A 20,833-nucleotide genomic window follows, 5' to 3' on the forward strand; every position below is an offset into this window, starting at 1 on the left:
ATACGTAGTACATTACTAACAATTTCTCTTGATTGTGAATGCGACACTTTTGCACTCAGTTTACTTCGTGTAGGTGGCATGTTAAAGGAGACACAAAAAATGTACAAATATATATAAACAAAAAAGAAAGTCAACGAATAAAAATAAACAAAATAAAATATTGTCACTGTCACCACTTGACTTCTGGCCCAGTACTTCAATGCGACGTCTCAACTATCTATGGCCGTGGTTGGATCTCAACTGTCTTCGGCGGCGGCTCTCCCAACACTGACTTCTTGCTGTCTTCTGTCAAAGCCAAAGTCAAAGTCACGTTGCGACTGACGGTCAGCCAGTCAGTAAGTCTTGGTGTCAAGCCCCATCTGGGGCTCATGACCAGATATTTATTGCTGTTTGACAGTTACAATCTTGTTTTCCTTGGGCGCCCTCTCTGACGAGAGGATGGGTCTGTATTTTGTATATACTGCTGGTCCTTGCCAGCGCAGTCTCTTTCGGGTCTGAGTCCCTTGGGATTCGTGACCATATTTTACTGTCTGATTTGAGACTTCCCTTTTCATCTCCTGTCTTCTGTCTCTGTAGCTCTCGGCTTATGTAGGTGTTCTGCGGACTGGATACCGGACACCATTCCTCACTGTTTCGTTTCTACTGTCCGCTGTTACGTAACGGGCGCAACGAAGTCTCTGTAGTTCACTTCTGGGGAGACGCGTTCGTTGCTTCTGCATTGTCTACGCAACGGCTCCCTGTTCTTTGCGTTACCATGGAAGTGCCTATTCCAAACACACGTGTTTGGCAACCCGTTGCCTCGGGAACGCTTCTACGCAACGGGCTATTTGTATTCGAGTTGTCGCTCTTGGAACTCAACAATTTCCATTGTAGCTGTTGCGCGGCGATGGACGTAAGATAACGCGTCACAATATTAATACAGTAATTAGAGAATAATACACTCAAATACGACTCCTAGAGTCAAAACTTTTTAACTTGACTGTACAAGGAAGAATGCTCTTGAGACGTATACTCGCACTGAATGCAGAGGAATGACTGATCACAACACCCCTCAACTTTCACGAATGGACCTGCCCATCCACTGCGCAGTTTTTCGTGGACTGTCAGCTCTAACTTCTAGAGCTATACACGCCTTAGACCGCTCCGCTACCGTAACCGGCTAATCGGCTTTGTACCGTGCTTAAAGTGCAACGGTCAACACATACCATTTAAAGCCCAACAATTATGAACTTCACATTTGGAGCATATATTCTAAGGGAAATGAATGATTACATTAACTGTAAAACATCAATATTTTTGCAAATAATTATAAATGAAAAAAACTAATTTGTCAGAAGTGGGATTCGAACCCACGCCCACAGAAGTGGACTGCGACCTGAACGCAGCGCCTTAGACCGGTCGGCCATCCTGACTATATAAGTATACACCTGTTGTTCAGTCTTGCTGCTGGCTACTTATATCGTTGCAGTGACCTCTAAACCAAAACCCGACTAATTCTTCAGACTCTTCATTATTCTGCAGCCTCAATGGCAAAGAAAATACTGAGGGGACACACCAGGCCTAAACACTTTGATGCAATAAATGCCTTCAACAGGCAACCTGACGGACGAAAAATCCCTTGCGTCAAACGACGTCTTTAATACGGAAATTTGATTCCATCGTATTGTGGAGTAACTAGGCAAAGGCCGCGAAACAAATTACAAGACAACAGCTGTTGCTAGGCAGCAGATTCTTATCGAACAACAGTTGAACTACAACAATAGAGGACAAGCTGGAAGCGGTGTTTTCTACGCGGTCTGTTCAACGAGGTTATAAGCGGAACGAAGTTTAGAACTTTGACTTTGACTTTGAAGTTTAGTTTAGTTTAACCGTGTGAAGGCGGGGTCGAATACCTCCACCGTTACCCTGCGAGTCGTAGGAGGCGAAGAAAAGGGAAGTCTCAAATCTGAGGCAGTAAAATATGGTGGCAAGTCCCAAGGGGCTCGGACCCCCCGAGAAAGAATGCGCTGGCGAGGGCCAGCAGCATGTAAAAAAAAAAAAGACGGACCAGTTCTCTCGTCAGAGAGGGCGCCCCACAAAAACAAGATTGTTTCTGTCAAACAGTATTAAATATATGGTTATGAGCCCCAGATGGGGATCGACTTACTGATTGATTGATTGATTGATTGATTGACCGTCAGTTGTGTTGTCCCTTTAACTTTGACTTGGGTGAGGTCTCGAGTCTGAGATGGTAGCGTATGGTCGCGAGTCCCACGGGGTCCGGGCCCGGGATTGACTGCGCTGGCAATAGCCAGCAGCGGCTGTGGTCGGCGGACCCGTCCTCTCGTCAGGGGGAGGGACCCGCATCGGCACGCCAGCGGCTGTCTGACAGTGATAGGGATCTGGTCTTGAGTCCAGGATGGGTGCCTTGTTCTGGGACGGACTGGCCGACTGGCAGACGGTCGTGGCGTGGCACTCGGACTGAGAGTGGCTCGGCCCCGTGGTTGGTGTGAGATGGCCGCCAGTCGTTGAGGACGTGTGCCCGAGAGCAGAGTAACCTCTACTGTTGAAAGACGCTACCAAACAAAGCAGTGAACACCGTGACTGAGAACACTAGTCTGTGTGAGATACTGATCTGTAAAGTGTAGTCACTAGTTGTGCATTAAAGTGTTCAATAAATCCGATTACAAATCCAAACCCCGTCTATAGTCACTCAATCAAGTGACAATATTTTACAGACTGTTGTATTGTGGGCTGTATGTCTGATGATGGACTTCTACTTATAAATGTATGAAGAGGTGTAACTGTTCAAGATTTCTCTTATAAAGGTGAAGCACATTTACCAGATAACGCGGTTTCACATACCAGAACACTGTAAATTTAATATTCAGCGCTGTGAGGATTTCAATTTTCTGAAATTCCTTATATCCTGAAGATGGTAATAGTAAGTTGCTCCAAAATGCCGACACATATCTGCAAGACTCTACGGTGTCACATGATAGAATGTAGTAGTCATAATATTCAGTGCAGTGAGAACCCCAGACTTCAAAATACAGCATGTTCTGAAATAAATGAAACATTAATGCCGAAAAAACTTTATATGCCTAAATCCTGTTACGAAACTGCAAACAATGGTACTTAGCTTGACGCCGGTCACAGTGGCATGAACTGTCTTCGCTCTCTCGAACCCTTGGATCGTGGGTTCGACTCCCACTCAAGGCATGAATGTCTGTGTGTGCGTTTATTCTGTGTTTGTGTTGTCCTGTGTTTAGGTGGAGGTCTTGCGACGGGCTGATTCCCCGTCCAAGGAGTCCTACCGACTGTGTACAGGATTTCGAAACGGAAAAAGCGGCCAGGGCCCAACAAAGGGATGTAGGGCCATTGATGAATGAATGAACTTAGCTTGACAATGAACTCTTTCCCAGGAGCGTTCGCAAGAATTTCCGAAGCCCTTTTTGGCTTCGTCGTGTGTCTGTCCATTTCTCGTTCCCATGAATATATTTTTGTGAGTTTACATTGGGGGTTTTTAAACTAAAATTCGTTGAAATAATTCAATTTTGCTTAAAATCGCAGAAGAGTAATTAACACTTCACACAACGACACGAATGAATTTTCTGAAAGTGCCTGTCTCCTGCTCCAGTGACGATAGTAAACTGGGGTTGTCATGGTAACAAAGCCAACACCATCCCATTTATTAATTTTCCAAATATAATATCTGGACGTGTCTCAGATGTTACGTAACACATAATTCCCACCTTGATTAAACTGCGTCTGTATACACGTGTAACATGCATGGAAGATATCTGGTACGCCTATATAAGTTCGTTTAGACAACACGCATAGCAGTTGTGTCGGAGAAGTTGCAGCCTGTGACGGCGAATGACTGTTTATGAAGTAGAAATTTAATGAAGAAAGCAGTCTTCTGGGATTTGGCACCGTGTATCTTCTGGGATTTGGCACCGTGTATATGTGGTGTTAACCGACGTTTCGGAGGAACGTATCGCCCCCATCTTCAGGGTAGAAGAAAAAGTATAAGAATTCTGCAAGCGACAACACCGTGAGAAACGGTAAAGCAGACGTCTGCTTTACCGTTTCTCNTACGCAGCACCGTTACAGCTTAACCATATCTAACGGGCCAAACTGAGTATGATCCTTCAATCTTATGCACATGATAACGGAACCATATTCAGCTTCTGAAGGGTCGTGTTATTTAAGTATATACGCACGACAATAAACACTACACAGCATTTTAATTTGATTAAAAATATACGGTAAAGTTATCCCTGTAACAGCGCGTGGAGGTTCATAAGATTGTGAGATGTCAAGACTCCCACTTTTTCTAGACAGTCGGCTCATAGATGGCGGTGAGGTTGTCAGCCTTACGCGCCGGCACTTTGCCCCAGGGGGATCCCTGGTACTCGTTTCTGTTAGAGGCTGAGTCGACCCTAGGGACATAGCGCGGCTGGAAGGTTTAGGTCAATGAAAAAAAAAATCCAATGACCTCTTCGGGAATCGAACCCGCGACCTTCCGGCTTGTACCATAATGCGTCGTTAAGCTACCCATGAAAAAACTTAGATAGTATCTTAGATCATTGCGTCATTATTACAACGTTTCTTCTTCTTTAATAACTATTATTTTCAACATTTCATAACTTGTACCCTTCCCCAATATAATTAGAATGATCAGGTCAAGGAGGATGAGCTGAGCAGGGCATGTAGCACGTATGAAAGAGGAGAGGAATGTGTATAAGATTTCGACGGGAAAGCCAGAAGAAAGGAGACAAACAGGAAGACCCAGACGTAAATGGGAGAATGATATTAAAATGGATCTAAGAAAGACAGGATATTGGATTGATCTGACTCATGATAAGGACCAGTGGAGGGCTCTTCCGAACACGGTAATGAACATTCGGGTTCCATAAAATGTTGGGAAGATCTTTAGTTGCTGCGCAACTCTCGGTTTCTCAAGAAGGGCTCAGCCCCCTGGAATTAGTTATTATTTTCAACACAAGATGGGAACGAAAACTGTCACACCTGAGATCCCTTTGAAGACACCGAACTTTCCTTCCCGAAGTTGACTGCTCGGAGTGTGAGACGTATGGTTAAAGATTCTGTATTTGGACTTGGGCCTTCGACTTCGTGTATGTCACTGAATTCACCTGCATTCTTAAAGGTTCAAGGGATGCCACTTTCATCACAATGGAGACGTCACTAAGTTGCATGAGCCGGGTCAGACCTCACCTCACAGCGCTAGTGGGACGACTAATCTGAATATTCATTTATGAACTGTCAATACACACACATACACACACTTCGTCAGGTCGCAGAGAAGCTCCATTCTACTCAGCATGAAGTTCTTACAGATAATACTAAAAATTCAAGTCCTATTTAACCTAATAATTTAGCTCAAAAGGCAATATTTCTGACTAGTATTCGGTTCGAATCTTAGTTGATATATTGGCTACCTTACTTAAGCCTTCCTTAGCCACCCCAGGTAAAACGGATATTAAATAAATTTAGTTCATGGAATTTACATAAAAAAATTTCCAGCGAAGGAGAACCAGAACCACCTGGCGGAGAACTGTTGAAGCAGAGGCCCGAAAAGCAGATAAGACCTGGCTGGGAACAGAGTCCGGTGGAGTTGCTTCGTGGAAGCCCTATGCTCCAAAATGGAGTAAAAGGAATAGATTGATTGACTTACTAACAGCGCTGCAAATTGACACTATACAATCTATGCTGCTGATGGATTCGCTAAATAAATCACGATTAACTAAGTGACTCCATGAAGTTGAGTAATTCTTGAGAAGCTAATAGTTGCTCACTCACTCAGGAAATTTCGAAGGTTTTATGGAATCTGAAGGTACACTACAACGTTCAAAGGAGCTCAATATTTGCTCTATCCTGAGCCAGACTAACCCAATTCATAGGCCGCGCCATAGCTCAAGCGGTTAGTCGCTGGCTTCCCACCGCGGTGGCCCGGGTTCGATCCCGGGTCTGGTCAAGTGGTATTTGTGGTAGACAAAGTGGCGCTGAGGCAGGTTTTTCCGAGTACTTCTGTTTCCCCTGCCAATCTTCATTGCATCAACTGTTCCACAATCATCCTCACCTATCATCTGGGGCTGGTACAATAGGCCAGAAGTGGCCGCAGTACAAGGGACTTAGTCCCACCCCACTAGCAATAAGAAACCCAATTCATAACCTATTTTATTTCTCTAAGACCTCTATGATTACTATCTTCCCGACTACGCCTATTCTGTATGCACTCCTCTTCTCTCCCATGCGTGCTACATGCTCTGCTTGTCATCCTCCTTTACTTGGTCAATCTAGTTATATTTCTGGCGTATGTTATCTTAGTGAGACTGTCGTAGTTACGTGTAGTCGCGAGTTATAAGAATGTTCAATAAATCAGATTGCGAATCGAACCCCCGTCTATAGTCACTCAATCACGTGACAATATTATTGCCACTATGACTGAGAGGGTAAATTGAAGAAGCCAAGGAACCTTAGTGCTAGATACATAAATAAGAATGTTCCCCGAAGACGCAGATGCGACAAATCCTTCGTGTCTCTCAGGAGCAAGCAGAGAGAAGGCTGTGATACATTGATCCGCGGTGAATGTCTCAATTGTGGTCATCACTGGGGTGACTACAAACAGTGGCATCTACTGGGTAATGACGCAATGTGGTATGGTAGAAGTTTACTGACGTTTCGGAAGAAAATATCGCCTCAACCTTCAGCATAGAAAATCTAAGATTCAAGATTTCGCATCTAGACATAGAGTTGGCCTAACCCTGCACAATAAATGCTCGACAAGCAATGGAGACCAGTAAAGTGGAACTACAGAACAGTGTGGTGTAGCGGTAATGTTATTTATTTGTATTCTGAAGGATCTCGGTTCGATTATCGACTGGGACAGTGGCTATCATGACTGAGGTTTCTTCCGGCTTAATTCAGTCCCTTCAGGCAAGTCGAAACATGAGTACTGGAGTGTACTATGTCTAACAACACCAATTTCCGAGAACCTGGGTCTGAGATTATGAAATCGACTACAGTTAAAGTGTGATTTAGAACAAAACACATTCTGGAATCTCACACTTGCAAGTAAGATAAATATGTTGTCACGTCTCCAGGGTTCCGTGACTAATAATTACGGGTTCTGGATTGGATGACTGGATATATTAACACCTTAGTGTACAATCTCTCTTTTTTTCCCTTTGGCGCTACAGCCCTCATTTGGGCCTAGGCCTACCTCCATGAAACTCTCCGTTTCACTTCGGTTTACCAGATCTTACACATACGGTAGTACTCCTTGGTCGAGTGATCAGCTCGTCGCAAGGCCTCTACCTGTAGACAAACACAGAAAAATGCACACAAACATCCATGCCCTGAGTGGGATTCGAACCCACGATCTTGGCTTGCGAGCGAGCGAAGACAGTGCATGCCTTAGACCGCTCGGCTACCGTGACCGGCACAATCTCTCTTAATCACAATCAATTATAGCGTTATCGCTAATCTGCCCCACTTCACAAATCATTAGCACACACTAGCCGTTTCCTGGCAACGGATTTATCACAGGAACTATCACTTCAAATCATTATGAAGTCTTCTTACTATTTCTTGTTCAATCACCTTGAACTGCCGACCCTCCAGAACTCGATCCAATTCTCCAATAATAATTCTCTATGTAATGTAGCTATAAAACAAACCCTCATTATATAGATTGCTGCATGGTCCTAATAGAAAAAAAAAATTCTTCTATTAGGGATCCGTGTTTACATGTCCTTGCCTAGCACTGGGAATAGTGCGAGCCACATAGAAAACACCTATTCTCTTGTCAGAATTATTGTGTAACCTAGCAACTAATTGTATCGTGCTCCTATTGTCGCTTGATTGCTGGAATACGTTGCGGAGCAATGGCCATATTCTTCACAATATGGAAGTATCTGGAGACAGTGGAAGACAATCCGGAGAATCAGGAAAGCGGAGAATGAACACAGCAGTACTCAGCCGACAAAACGCGGGAATAGTAACTTGAATAGGCCACTACATATCCCTTCTAAATCATTTCCAATTCACCCATTGATACACCATTTCACAGGGCCACAAAGCACCTCACAAAAAATTCGAATATTCACGTAAGACGCACAATTTACGTCTTAAATTCGAGGAATATGCATCTTTCTAATTTGTTTCCTAAAATCCACATTCACAAGAACTCGATGCGTCTTAAACTTGAGGGGGTTTTATATTCGAAGTAATACTGTACATGGAGGGGCAAGCGGTAGCACAGGTGGTGGACGCACTATGCTACAAGCCTGAACGTCGCGGATTCGATTCCCGATGAGGTCACTGGATTTTTAATTTGGCTTAATCCTTATAGCAGCACTATGACCCTGGGGTCGATTCAGCCTCTAACAGAAATGAATACCAGGAATCTTCCTGGGGTTAAAGTGCGGTCTGCCGGCGCATAAGACTGACATTCTCACCGCCATCTGTGAACCGACTGTTTAGAAAATGTGGGAGCCTCGACGTCTCACAAACCTATGGGCCTCTACGGCCTGTTACAGGAATAGCTTTATTTTTATTTTTTTCTACTTTATGTAGAACTAGATAAGACATTTAAATTATGATGATGCCTTGTCCAACATCCTTTGTTATGGCGCCATCTTTGGAAACATGTCATTTCTACGCAACGGAGCGGAGAGGCTCATTTCGTGACTAATTCAGTGTTGCAACGCGAAGCAGGGCATTTCACGAACCTGGGCAAGTTTAATCTACATAGCAGCCAGCTCTCTTTCGCGTCGGGATGTCATTACTGTCACTTTTTGTTCATTTCATTTTAACTCGAATTCTTAGAAAAGGAAATTAGAGCCAGATTAAAAACACATCTTTATTAATGAAAGGCTGCCTTCGGCAGAGAAAGATGATCGATATATATTCTAATTTATAACAATCCACATAGAAACTGACCCTTTCACGCTACATATATCATACACTGGGCGTCGTTTTTCAACGTGCGTCCTCCGTTTTATTTCTTCGTCTTTTGCACACAGCACATAATACTTATTTTTCTCTTAAAATAAACTAGAGGCCATTTTTCTTTTACATCTACTCAAAAACAACAGGAGAAGAACGCGCTATGTCAAGCTTTACTCCTTTGTTGAATTTTTCTTTGATCCGTGAAGTGTATTAACGAGGCAGTAATTGGCCTGCACCAAGTCAGTCAGTATAATTACACCCCTCCAGCAGTAGATGAGTTCAGACTCAACAGAAATTCAAACGAGCTATTCCTCAGGTGTCTGAAGGGTCTGTTGCGTAACTTCGCATGCTACAGGCCGTGTTTTCAGACCTGACCTCTGGACTGCGCGTGCGCAGAAGTTGGGTTAGTTAATCATAGACTATGGCGCAAGTGGTTGTAGTTGTAACACGGGAAGGAGAGAGACGCTATCTAACTAAGGCCCTGTTACAACCCACACACACTTTACGATCCACATTTCTGTCAGTGGACTAGATCGATTCTGTTGAGAGAGAGCGGCCAGATCTGAGAATACATACAGAAGGTACCCGAGTTGTCAGGATCTGCGTGTCTACATCCCGGCTTATCTTCTATCCATACAAATAAGCTGAAGCCTAAAATTTGTGGGAAGTTAAATAGGAAATTTCAAAACTATGAGATTTACCAAGCTAGAAGAGTTTAAAACACTTTATGTCTGCGATACTGAACAGGAAATACGTGTACCCCCAGCAGATATATCCTCTTATGTAAGTCAAACATATATCCAAAATACGGATTAATCTAATTCTTTGCATTTCAGGCTCCCACAGCGATCGCTATGTGTTATGATAAGTCACAACATGTAGTCTATTTCTTCCATGTCCTTCTTCTCTTGTAACAAGTCAAGTGCTGATGAGCCCCCCCCCCCAACTTAAAGACATATGATGTGATAATGTTCTGCCTGGTCCGGGTAACGAGAAACTCAAGGGACGGTTACTGGACACCTCAGAAGACGGTTAAGATTCGGCCACACAGAGCACTACGTACGTTATGTTCGCTATACGAACAGAAAAATATCTCCCTTTATTGCCAATGTGACTGGCCACACAGACTTCCGTACGCTATGTACGCTATGTTCCCTATGTTAGCTGCATCGCAGAGTGTACACAGCGTACGTAGCGAACATAGCGTAGTGCTCTGTGTGGCCGAACCTTTACAGATGAACATGAAGAAAAGGTAAAATGACGATTATTAGGAGAAAAATTAATACACTCGGAAAAGAAATCTGCTCCAGCAGTACTACGTCAACCAAAAATCTCAGCTGAGATCTTCCAGATCTAAACCCGGGACTCTGCGGTGAGAACGTAGCGTCTAATCGTCTGATCACAATCAGTAAGGATAACCGGCCTCGTTAACTCGGGCCACCACAATAGGGAGCAGAGAAGCCAAAACATTTACAATAAGGTTTTTGCGGAAGAGCAGAAAGTTAACGGAAATTCTTGATCGTAAACACGGGACAAGAACTACAACTGGGACTCGGAGAGAGAAGAACACTGAATTTTAACACAAAGCACATTGCAAGTTCATCACAAAGTATATATAAAAAGGTAAAATTATCGCTATAACAGGCCTTGGAGGCCCATAGAGTTGTGAGACGTCGTGGCTCCCACATTTTCTAGACAATCGGCTCACAGATGGCGGTGAGGTTGTCAGCCTTACGCGCCGAAAGCCATTCGCCCCCAGGAAGATTCCTGGTACTCGTTTCTCTTAGAGGCTGAGTTGCCCCTGGGGCCATATTGCAGCTGGAAGGATTAAGTCAATTGAAAAATCCAATGATCTAGTCAGGAATGGAACCCGCGACCTTCTATCTTGTAGCATAGTGCCTCAACAAACTACATTACTGCGTACCTCAGTTTTAATGCCATGCAGTAATTCTGAAGCTGTATAACGATAGAGAAATAACCGTTATTTCAGTCTAAATGACAAAAACGCACAATTCGCTGTGTTCAAGCGGTAGTTTGTCTAATTCCAGAAGATTTCTTTCCGTCCCTATTCCCATAGCAATCAGTATCTCCAGGGAAAAGAACTCATGACTACCGACTAGTCATAGCATACCTCGCACCTGTTCTACTGGTTTATAGAAGAACCAACGCTGGGGAATCCTGGAGGCTGAAAGTGTGCTGAAGTTGGTGGGATGGTTGAAAGATGGTAGCACTATTCATTAGTCATCAGTAGTGGTATATATGCTTCAGTCGGCATTGCAGCGTCCACCTTTGTCGAAAGAAAAAAATAATCCTCGAACACATGAATGGCGAACATTTTCGCAAATTATACCAGACGTTACTTACAAGTACGAAGTGATGCCAGATGTCTCCACTGTTCCAGTACCTCTTGACGGGCTTCACGAAAATCTCTGCTTCTGCACATTATTATACGCTTCTTCATTTCCTGGCTTGTGTGTGATCCTTTCTAGGTGAATCTATCAGGGATACAGCCCTACGAGAAATATAATGGAACGCTGTTACAGATTTCTCGAACTACAGGCTTTATACAGCAATCCCTCAAACTTGGAAAACGTAATCAGTGCTGCCATCTGACATTTCAGTCGCCACTTACTTTGGCACCGGTGCCAGTGTCCAAACAATTAATCTCAATAAGAGACATGTTATCTTAATATAAACATGGCTGTCGTTCCAAATCTTTCCGGCGTAATAAAGCTTGGTGGTACATGTAAACTAGTATAACATCCGTTGAAAATTCAGCAGGAAGTCTCGCTATTCGTTACATAAGCTTCCGTGCTATTAACTTCTCCTGCTTTCTCTCTCATTCCTTTCCAGCCCTACATGTTATCGACTGATACGTCGAAGGCAAAGTTCAACGCCATCTCCCACGGATAACGCGAACCTATAAACAATCGTAACCAGTTTTCTTTAAATAGTATACTACTCTTTACACAGAGGGCACGCGTTAGAGTAGTTGGTGGAGGTACTATGCTATAAGCAGGAAAGTCGCAGGTTCGATTCCCGATGAGATCATTAAATTTTAATTTGCCTAATCCTTCCAGTCGCATTATGGCCCTGTGGTGGACTCAGCCTCTATCAGAAATGAGTACAAGGAATCTTCCTGAGGAGTAAAGGGCGGTCGGACGTTTATCACCATATTTTCTGGGTTTTTTATTGCTATTGGGGTGGAACTATGTCCCTTGTACTGCGGCCACTTCTGGCCTATTGTACCAGCCCCAGATGACAGGTGAGGGTGATTGTGGAGCAATTGGTGGAATGAAGATTGGCAGGGGAAACCGAAGTACTCGGACAAAACCTGCCTCAGCGCCACTTTGTCCACCATAAATCCCACTTGACCAGACCCGGGATCGAACCAAGGCCGCCGCCGTGGGAAGCCAGCGACTAACCGCTTGAGCTATGGCGCGGCCTTCATACACATTTTCTGTTTACTCAAACTGTTAACTGCTTAGCAATCCGGTATATAGTGCCTTTTCTATAGTGTAACACGAACAGAAATTCGTAGACGATGTTGTCTCTCCATAGCAACACAAGAGCAACAGAAGGGTAAGAGGCTTAAATAAAATCCACTTTCATATCTATCATACACAACGCCATCTTGCTACTCATTTCAGCGTTGCCAACAGCAACAAACAAATTTCCCAAGCGTGTAGAACGATCTGTGTTAGTTTCATAAAAATACATTAACTGACAAAGAATCTATAAAAGTAAAGTTTTCCCTGTGCTTAACTGATTAAGCACTACGCCATGAAGGTGTATGGGGGAGTGGATTTATAAATCCACAATTTCTTGACCTCGGCACTAGCGGAGGTGAGTGGTCAGGTTGACGTCCCGGCCGCTTTACCCCAGGTGAACGATCGGCCTGTACCAATTGTATATGAGATTGGGTGGACCCCAAAGCTGGTCTGGACGACGTGGCGAAGAGAAAATTCTTGACCTTGCCGGGTCTCGAACTCTGATCCCTCGGTCGTCCAACCCGTAGCCGGTCTGTATACCGACTATGCTATCCCCGCTCCTAACGAAGAATATATACATATTTTAAAGTATCGGTTGATGAAAAAGCAACATATAGGTTGATTATTTAACGATGATGACAATAACGAGACTGTTGATGGGAAGATTTATGAGAATGGAACAGCTGATTGTACAAGAACTGGCAGAGGACACGTAAATGTTGGGATTGAACTTGTGCCAGTGCCAATTTGTCCACAATAAATCCCAAGTTACGTCGCCTAGGATCGATCTCGGGCCGCGCACAGCAGGAAGCCGATTACTAATTGCCTGAGCTATGGGACTGCTGACATTACATTACAGCCCATTAACATCATTAGAAATATTTTCTAGCTATCAGTACAAACATTTCCATTTAAATTCTCAGCATGAAGCGTGTCCATTAATCACTATGCAAACTGCAGATACGCGCAGACAAGTCTGTACAATGGCGACTGCTGTATTGTTCGTGAACCCGCGCTGTAACCGCGGCCACAAACTATTGATTCGTCCGTCTACTCCCGTTTTGCATGAAACCTTCAAGGGAATGACGAATTCGACCTCTTATATTTCCAGATCTAAGTTTAATGTGTGATTATATTTTTCCCCCCAGGCACTACAGCCCCAGTGGGCCTAGGCCTACCTCCATGAACTTCTCCGTTCACTTCGGTTTTTCTAGATCTTACACATTCGGTAGGACTCCTTGGGAGGGTGATCAGCTCGTCGCAAGGCCTCTACCTGTACACAAACACAGAAAAACGCACACACACAAACTAAACATCCATGTCCTGAGTGGGATTCGAACCACGATCCCGGTTTCCAAGCGAGTGAAGACAGTACATGTCTTAGACCGCACGGATACCGTGACCGGCGTGTGATTATATAATGTTCCATAATTTTTACAGTTTATTAAACGATGTTTTTAACATACAGACTATGTGATGCACAGTGTCGGACTCGTAATATTACAAATGAGAAATGAATTGGAAGGAAGGTGCCGTGGTTTAACTCAGTCTTATTTCGAGAATTTCTTTGCAGGGGATGAGGAAAACCACGAAAAAAATTGTAATACTCGTATTATTCGTTGCCCCATCTAAAAATCGAAGCCACATACTCCAGAATATAATTCTAGATCAACAGGTGTCTGTGCACGATGTTGTGTACAAATAAGAGAAATATATAAATCTTCGTCCACACAACGAAAATTCTTGGGCCAGTTCCTACAACTTTGGCATGATGTGCCACCATCCAGTTCTGACTTACTTCAATACATTCACAAACTTTTATATTAGAGGAAGAACATATGTGTACATCCAGTTTGTATGCAATTCTGAGTAACGTATTCATTGGTCCACATATTATACAGTGTGATCCAAATGACTCGATCCATTTTCGTGAATTCCTCAATCTTTTCTTTTTCAGAGCTATTGTGGAAAGTTGGGAACAATGTCTTGAAATAGAAGGAAGGACGAAAGTTGAACTGTGTTGAACATTTTACACAACAGTGTTACCACAACACAGCTAACATTCATTAACTTCGTTGAAGTTGTTCTGAAAAATGGATTGGGACTTTGGATCACCCTGTATATCAAGCATTAAGATTATTCTTACGTATGAACATTTTAATCAAGAATTATATCGACAGTTCTTTGCGTAACTGGTTTCTTTATACACCAATTTTATGTTGGTTTCAATAATTTTTAGTCGACTTTCCGTATTAAAAAAATAAAAGTGGGCTTATGGGATCACCATGCTGTCTAATTATTGAATGGCTGAACCAATGTTTACCAAATTTGGCATGTTTAATACCTAAGCCCATCTCAACGGCATACTTCATAAATCCACTTCAATCAATCTGTGTTTCTACATTTGTGCCCTTATCTAGTTGCTAGGCAACTGCTCGGGAGGCACGTTCCCGCGGAAGAGGATATACACAACAGTAGGAGAACTGTTTGTGTCGCTTTCTATACGGTAGGACTGTGGGGAGTAAAATATGTTAGTGACACTCGTGGGGCTCGATACCAAGAACCCCTGTGCAGTCTAGGGTCAACAGCAATTTAGCAGTCAGCAGTCAGTCTGTCTGTGTATCCCCTATCGCTGATAGGCCACGGCTTGGTAAACATGTTAACGCGGAAAATAATTGTTTGATGTATGGTTTTCTATGCGGTCCGTGCCTTATCAAATGAAAGTAGGTGATTAATTCTCTCCAGAACTCCTTGTTAATAATTTAATATTATTGTATATGAAGCAACAACTTTAATGTTAAGTCACTATTTGGCAGGATATCAGGCAGAATTACAGGAATTCCGGATGTATATTCCCGAGTAATACAGATGTTTAAGCATCTATTAAACCATTTTAAGAAACAGATATGTCACGGATGTACTGAAACCTGTCGCCCGTCTCGTAGAAACTGGTGACAGCATATAACTTTCGTGGCTGGCAATTTATATTGTGATACCTGAGGTTCTAACTTTACCGATTATGAAGGGTAAAGTAATCTAGGTCTTTAGACTGCATGTCTTACACTGCGACTCTGAAGAAACGTCGGTAAATCTTCTGTCACATTACATGTCACATTCCAGAAAACAGTAAAAGGAATACAATACAACAGCAATCAGTAACATAGTTACTATTACAAGAAGTAAAACAATATTCAACGCGAATATGATTCAGCCCTGTAAGCATCTACAGTCAGGTTCAGCACTCTAACCCATTTCACTGTTAGATACGTAATAGACTTACATTTCATAAATATAGGTCTGACCTTAACATTACAATCAGGATTACAGGGCTTTTGGATGTTGTCCATCGCCTGGTATTCTAAAGAAGAAAAACGAACACAACGTTTCGAAAACTGAATCTGTTACTGTCCTCAGGTAAAGGGGGGGGGGGACCTATATTCCTTTGGTTCCGTTAGGAGAGTGTGGGCGTCAGACAACGTTACAAGTTTGCAGGACAGGAAGTCTGTCTATACGTCTAACATAAATGCAGGATTTGTAGATTATTACCAGGGTCCCATATTTTCAATTGGATTAAACAAGCCAAACCCAAATTTGAGTACGATGTCAATTATTCTGTCTACATGAAGTCTCAAAACAAATTTGAATATATGACCCAGTCTTTTTTTTTCCATGGAAATTTACAGATATCTAGTTTCGGGAAGTGGATTAGTAATGCAACTACAGCAAGCCTCTTGGTACGGTCGCCTCGCAGAGGCCAACTGGGCCACTACCCCTTTCGCACTAACTGGAGCAGCTCAATCAGGCAGTGAATTACCACGTGCCAGACGACCGGGCATCGATTCTCAGCAGAGATACAATTTCCATCCCCATCCCCCACGTCCGTATTAGCTTCCCCTTACCACAGTTTGTCAATTATTTACATTATTGGTTCAAATCAGACAAAAGTAAGGAATAATTTGCAGGAAGCCGTACATAATTTCAGGCGCGTAATCTGGCAAGTTAAAGTTGTACCTGTACTTAATCAGTTAAGCATATGACATCAAGGCAAATGGGGGAGTAGAATGCAGCTGCACCATTCTTGACCTCTGCATTAGATTGAGGTGGGTGGTCAGCTTCACGCTCCTGCCGCTTTAGCTTTGGAGAGGGAGCCCCAGTACCCACTGCATATGAGACTGGGTGGGCGTCACAGCCGGTCTGGACGCTGTGGAGAATGGACAAATCGTGCAGTGCCGGGATTCAAACCCGTAGCCAGTCGCTTGCCGACTGAACTAACCTGACTCCTTTTAGGCTTGTACCTACTTAAATATTTATCGAAATAAAAAATGCTTGGAACAGAAGTTGTACAGAAAACTTAATTACAAGTTATAGGTTAAAGAAAGGTAAAAAGTAATCCTGTTACAGGGCGTAGATGTCCATAGGTTTGGGAGATGTTCAGGCTCCCACATTTTCTTTAGAGACTCGGCTCACAGGTGGCGGTGAGTTTCTCAGCCTTACGCGCCGGCCGCCCTTTACCTCCAGGAATATTCCTGGTACACAAGTTATACGTTTAATACATGTTCCGGAACCCTTGAGGGTTTCAAGGTAATTAAATAAGAAGGATGTTTATACTCTGTTTTCGTTTGAGAATAGCTGAACTGATTTTCATCAAATTCTGTATTGCAGGTTACTGCACACATTTCTCGAAACACTCAGCCTGTATGAAGCTCAGCGAAACTGGAGTCTGTGAGAGAAGAAGACGAGAGGTCCGTTTCTCCGTCCTTTTTATGTCTGTCCGTCACCCAGCAACTTATAACAAAAATCAGAATTTGGCATATGAAAATCTGGAGGAAATGACAGAGCGAAGTAACTAAATTGTTAAGATATGCATATATTTCCTAACTTGTTCATGCTTTAAAATATTCTAGAATATAATAATGGAATAATGACTGACCACTCCGGTGAGTGAAGTTTCTCTAATATATAAACCTTTATTTCCTGCCTCACAGACAACACTGTGATTCCATTCCAAAGACCACCCGGGTTAAAGAAGAAATATATATTCTGGAATACAACACCATTCCGTTGCGAGTCAGTTGACTTTTCCGAGGCGAAATATTCCTCTGAAACGGCGTTCGATTTTCATCAGGTTACACGATGTCATATCCTAGAAGACAGAATTCTTCATAACCACCGCTGTGAGAACCTCAAATCCTACAACCAGTTAATATTGTTTACAGAAGTAATCACTGCTTATTCTGAAAAGCATACAAAATGGATAAACACAGAACTCTTTAATGTTAAAACAGGTGGTATACATGGCAACCACTGTGATTTAAAGAAGCTGACTCCCTGGAGTTCCATATATTTTTGTGTGTTATTGTATTGCGCTGCCAGTAACCTAGAAGGCTAGGATGCTGAATAAAAGTGAAAGAATTTGTACGGTGTCTGTTGTACGCTGATCAAAGTATGATTCGACATTTCCATAGAAGAACTGAGGAAAAGTACGGATATTTCCAGTCATTATAAACAGTGTCCCAGTTGAGACTGAATTCCAGCACCTCTCGAAGAGGAATCAAGAACATTACCGCTACGCTAACCTGTTCAGTCATTTAAATACCGTAGATTACGAGATGTTAACGTAGGTTTGTACAAGCTTTAAACAACGTTGGGTTCCTGGCACTATACATGAATTCATTGATCGTTTCATAGAATGCGAGAATGGCTCGTGTTCGGGCGAAATCGTGAGTGTTCGGGACTACGGCTAGGCTGACCTTGTAAAGGTTGAATAACCCTGGATTTGTGCACGTATCGGCTGGACTGGATGGCGTTAATTGATTGGCTGGTTTCAAGCGGAGTGGGGGAATAGACAAGGTCAGCTGGTGTCACCTTGACGGGGCGGGGGCGGGGGAATGGGTGACCTTAGGTCACCTCACAGTTCGATACCTCAGGTCAATAACCGATTGCGTGCATTTTTAGATCCTCAAACAATATAAATAAAATGTCTCACACAGAATTCTTTATGTATGTCGGGCGGCTGGTACGTATTGTGAGATGTGGCACGTCTTTGTATGAAAGGATATGCTCAAACGAGCTAACGGGTCTCCACGGTGCACGGTCATGTTTGCGCATATGGCATTTATTGCATTCAAGCATCAAGTTCGTCTAAATATCAATATAATTATATCTGTTTATTCCCTTCTAATGAACACAAGTCGTTAAAACCATGATATATTTCGGTCATAAAATACCATCTTCGAGGGATGCGCCATATTAAAAGGAAACTTTACAATTACAATTATTAGAATATCTTAGTCATAAATTTCTTATAAAATGTTAAAACTAACTTTATATTAAAATTAATAATTTATCTCCAGACACCATCTGGTGCGACCAGCTCTATCGATTAGGTGCAACTGAGAAGGTTCCACATGAACACAGAGACAGAATCCAGTCTCCGCAACGCTGAATATTCTAAATACAAACAGCACGATGAATAAAGTCCAAAATCACAATAACTGTATTAATATAGATACCGTTTTCATAAACGTTTAGATCTTAATTAGATATACTTTTATGGTCAATTGCACCTTGTTATAATACAGAGAATATTTCGGCCAAAAATTCACTCCATCGAAAAATCGTCTAAATTTTGTTCAACACATCAGTTATTACCACACAAGAAACAATGCGTTTCCATCACATGAGACCCATCTATTGTGTCTAATTTTTTAAATTGAATTCCGGTCTCCTTTTTTCATCTTTGATTAGTGTTAAGAGTTGTTGTGATTGCTCCTCGCTCTCGTGTTAGTCATATGTTTCAGCCTCACGCTGCCATCATCAGGTATACTAATTTCATTTTCAAGTGTTGGGGTTTGTGCGTGACTTCTAAGATGGTTTCTGGAGTGGATGCAGTTTTCTCAAACCTCCTGTCACTTCATCCCTCTTCGGTCCAGATATTCTAAGCATCCTTTTCTCAAACCCATACAAAAGAACGTAGGGGCAAATTTACTCTTTCGTGTATTGCAATAGTCAGCATTGGATGACAATTATTGTTTTGTTCTTTTCTTTTGTTACTTAACGATGCTAACTATATAGTGCTATTGATAGGATGATCACTGAATATGGAGCAATTGGTGTGATGGGGCTTCCCAAGGGAAACCAAAGTACTCGGAGAATAACTGCCCCAGTGCCAATTCGTTCACCGCAAATCCCACTGGACAATCATTCTAGAAAGTAAACAGGAAAGTAGATAACATGTTAGTCGAAGAGCTATCTTCTGGGATATAACGCCGTGCTGTCCGTTGAAAAGTCAACCGTCGTTTCGGATGAACATATCTCTTCACTAAAACATAAGCCAAGCAAGAAGCCAGCGTGAAAGAAGTTAACAATCTGAAATCCTACAACTTGTTAGTCGTTTTGGAAAGGAGGTAGGACATAATTGGTTAAACACCAAGTGTTTCGCATCCGGAAATTTTACTATTCAAATTACAGTATGACGTAGTGGTACAAATGCTTCACACAGAGTTTATCTAGGTTTGCCGATAATGGGAGGGGGGACGCGGTACTGTAGTTGTTTTGGGCACTATCCTGCAGGCCGGAAGGTCGCGGGTTTGCTATAAGGTCACTGAATTTTTCAATTGACCTAATCCTTCCAGCCTCACTATGACCCTGGGGTCGACTCAACCTCTAACAGAAATTAGTACCAGGAATCTTCCTGGAGGTAAAGGGTGGCCTGCCGGCGCGTAAGGATGACAACCTCACCGCCATCTGTGAGCCGATTATCTACAGTATGCTAGAGTTTCGACGTGTCACAAACCTATGGGCCTTCACGGCCTGTTACAGGGATAGCTCAATTTTTTTTTTACTGAGAATGGAAATTGGATAATCGGTAGAAGGGTCACCGTCTACTACATTGCTGCTGATTCTCGCCAGCACAGAGAATCTTGGTTCCGAGTCCCGTGAGACTCACGACCTACTTCTACTGTGTGACAGCTCTGGGACTACTTCAGAACCCTCTTGGCTGTGACTCACACTCTTGTCGGAAGGTGACTATGTGACCTACCCCACTAATGCAGTTTACTCTCGGACCTGGAGAAGCCCACGTGGAGGATGTCAGTCAAGTGCAACGCACGTCGAATGCTAAATGAGGCAGAACCGTGGGTGAGGGTGACACATCAAGGTCAGTGTCACTAATGACACGCAGCAATTCTTACCGTCGAGAGGGGAAACTGGACGAGAACTTGGCTGCTCGTGAAGCGTTAGAAACCGAGCAAATTTAGGTAGCGTTAACGCTCTAGACTTGTACCCGTGAGGTGCTCGGTTCGAATCTCGGCCTTAATACTGGCCTTTATGGTTTTCTTCAGGTTTTTTTTTTTCTTCACGAAAATACCGTGGCAGTATCTCGA

General features: G+C 42.9%; 1 protein-coding gene and 1 non-coding gene across 4 annotated transcripts in view; both read right to left on the minus strand.

The window, feature by feature from the left end:
* The window catches only part of LOC111867371, a 248,624-nt gene that overhangs the window by 43,920 nt on the left and 183,871 nt on the right, over positions 1–20,833 (minus strand). Inside the window, exon 3 of one of the 3 annotated variants that reach the window (XM_033752659.1) lies at positions 11,323–11,470. The exons of the other annotated variants lie outside the window; for them this stretch is intronic. The gene's annotated coding sequence lies outside the window, so the exon portion shown is untranslated. The remainder of the gene's footprint in view (positions 1–11,322; positions 11,471–20,833) is intronic. 3 annotated transcript variants of the gene reach the window in all.
* On the minus strand, positions 1,329–1,412 carry Trnal-cag. The gene has a single exon. It is a non-coding gene; the product is annotated as a tRNA-Leu (tRNA).

The sequence above is a fragment of the Cryptotermes secundus genome, unplaced genomic scaffold (assembly GCF_002891405.2).
Source record: "Cryptotermes secundus unplaced genomic scaffold, Csec_1.0 scaffold278, whole genome shotgun sequence".
In the NCBI taxonomy this organism is placed as follows: domain Eukaryota; kingdom Metazoa; phylum Arthropoda; class Insecta; order Blattodea; family Kalotermitidae; genus Cryptotermes; species Cryptotermes secundus.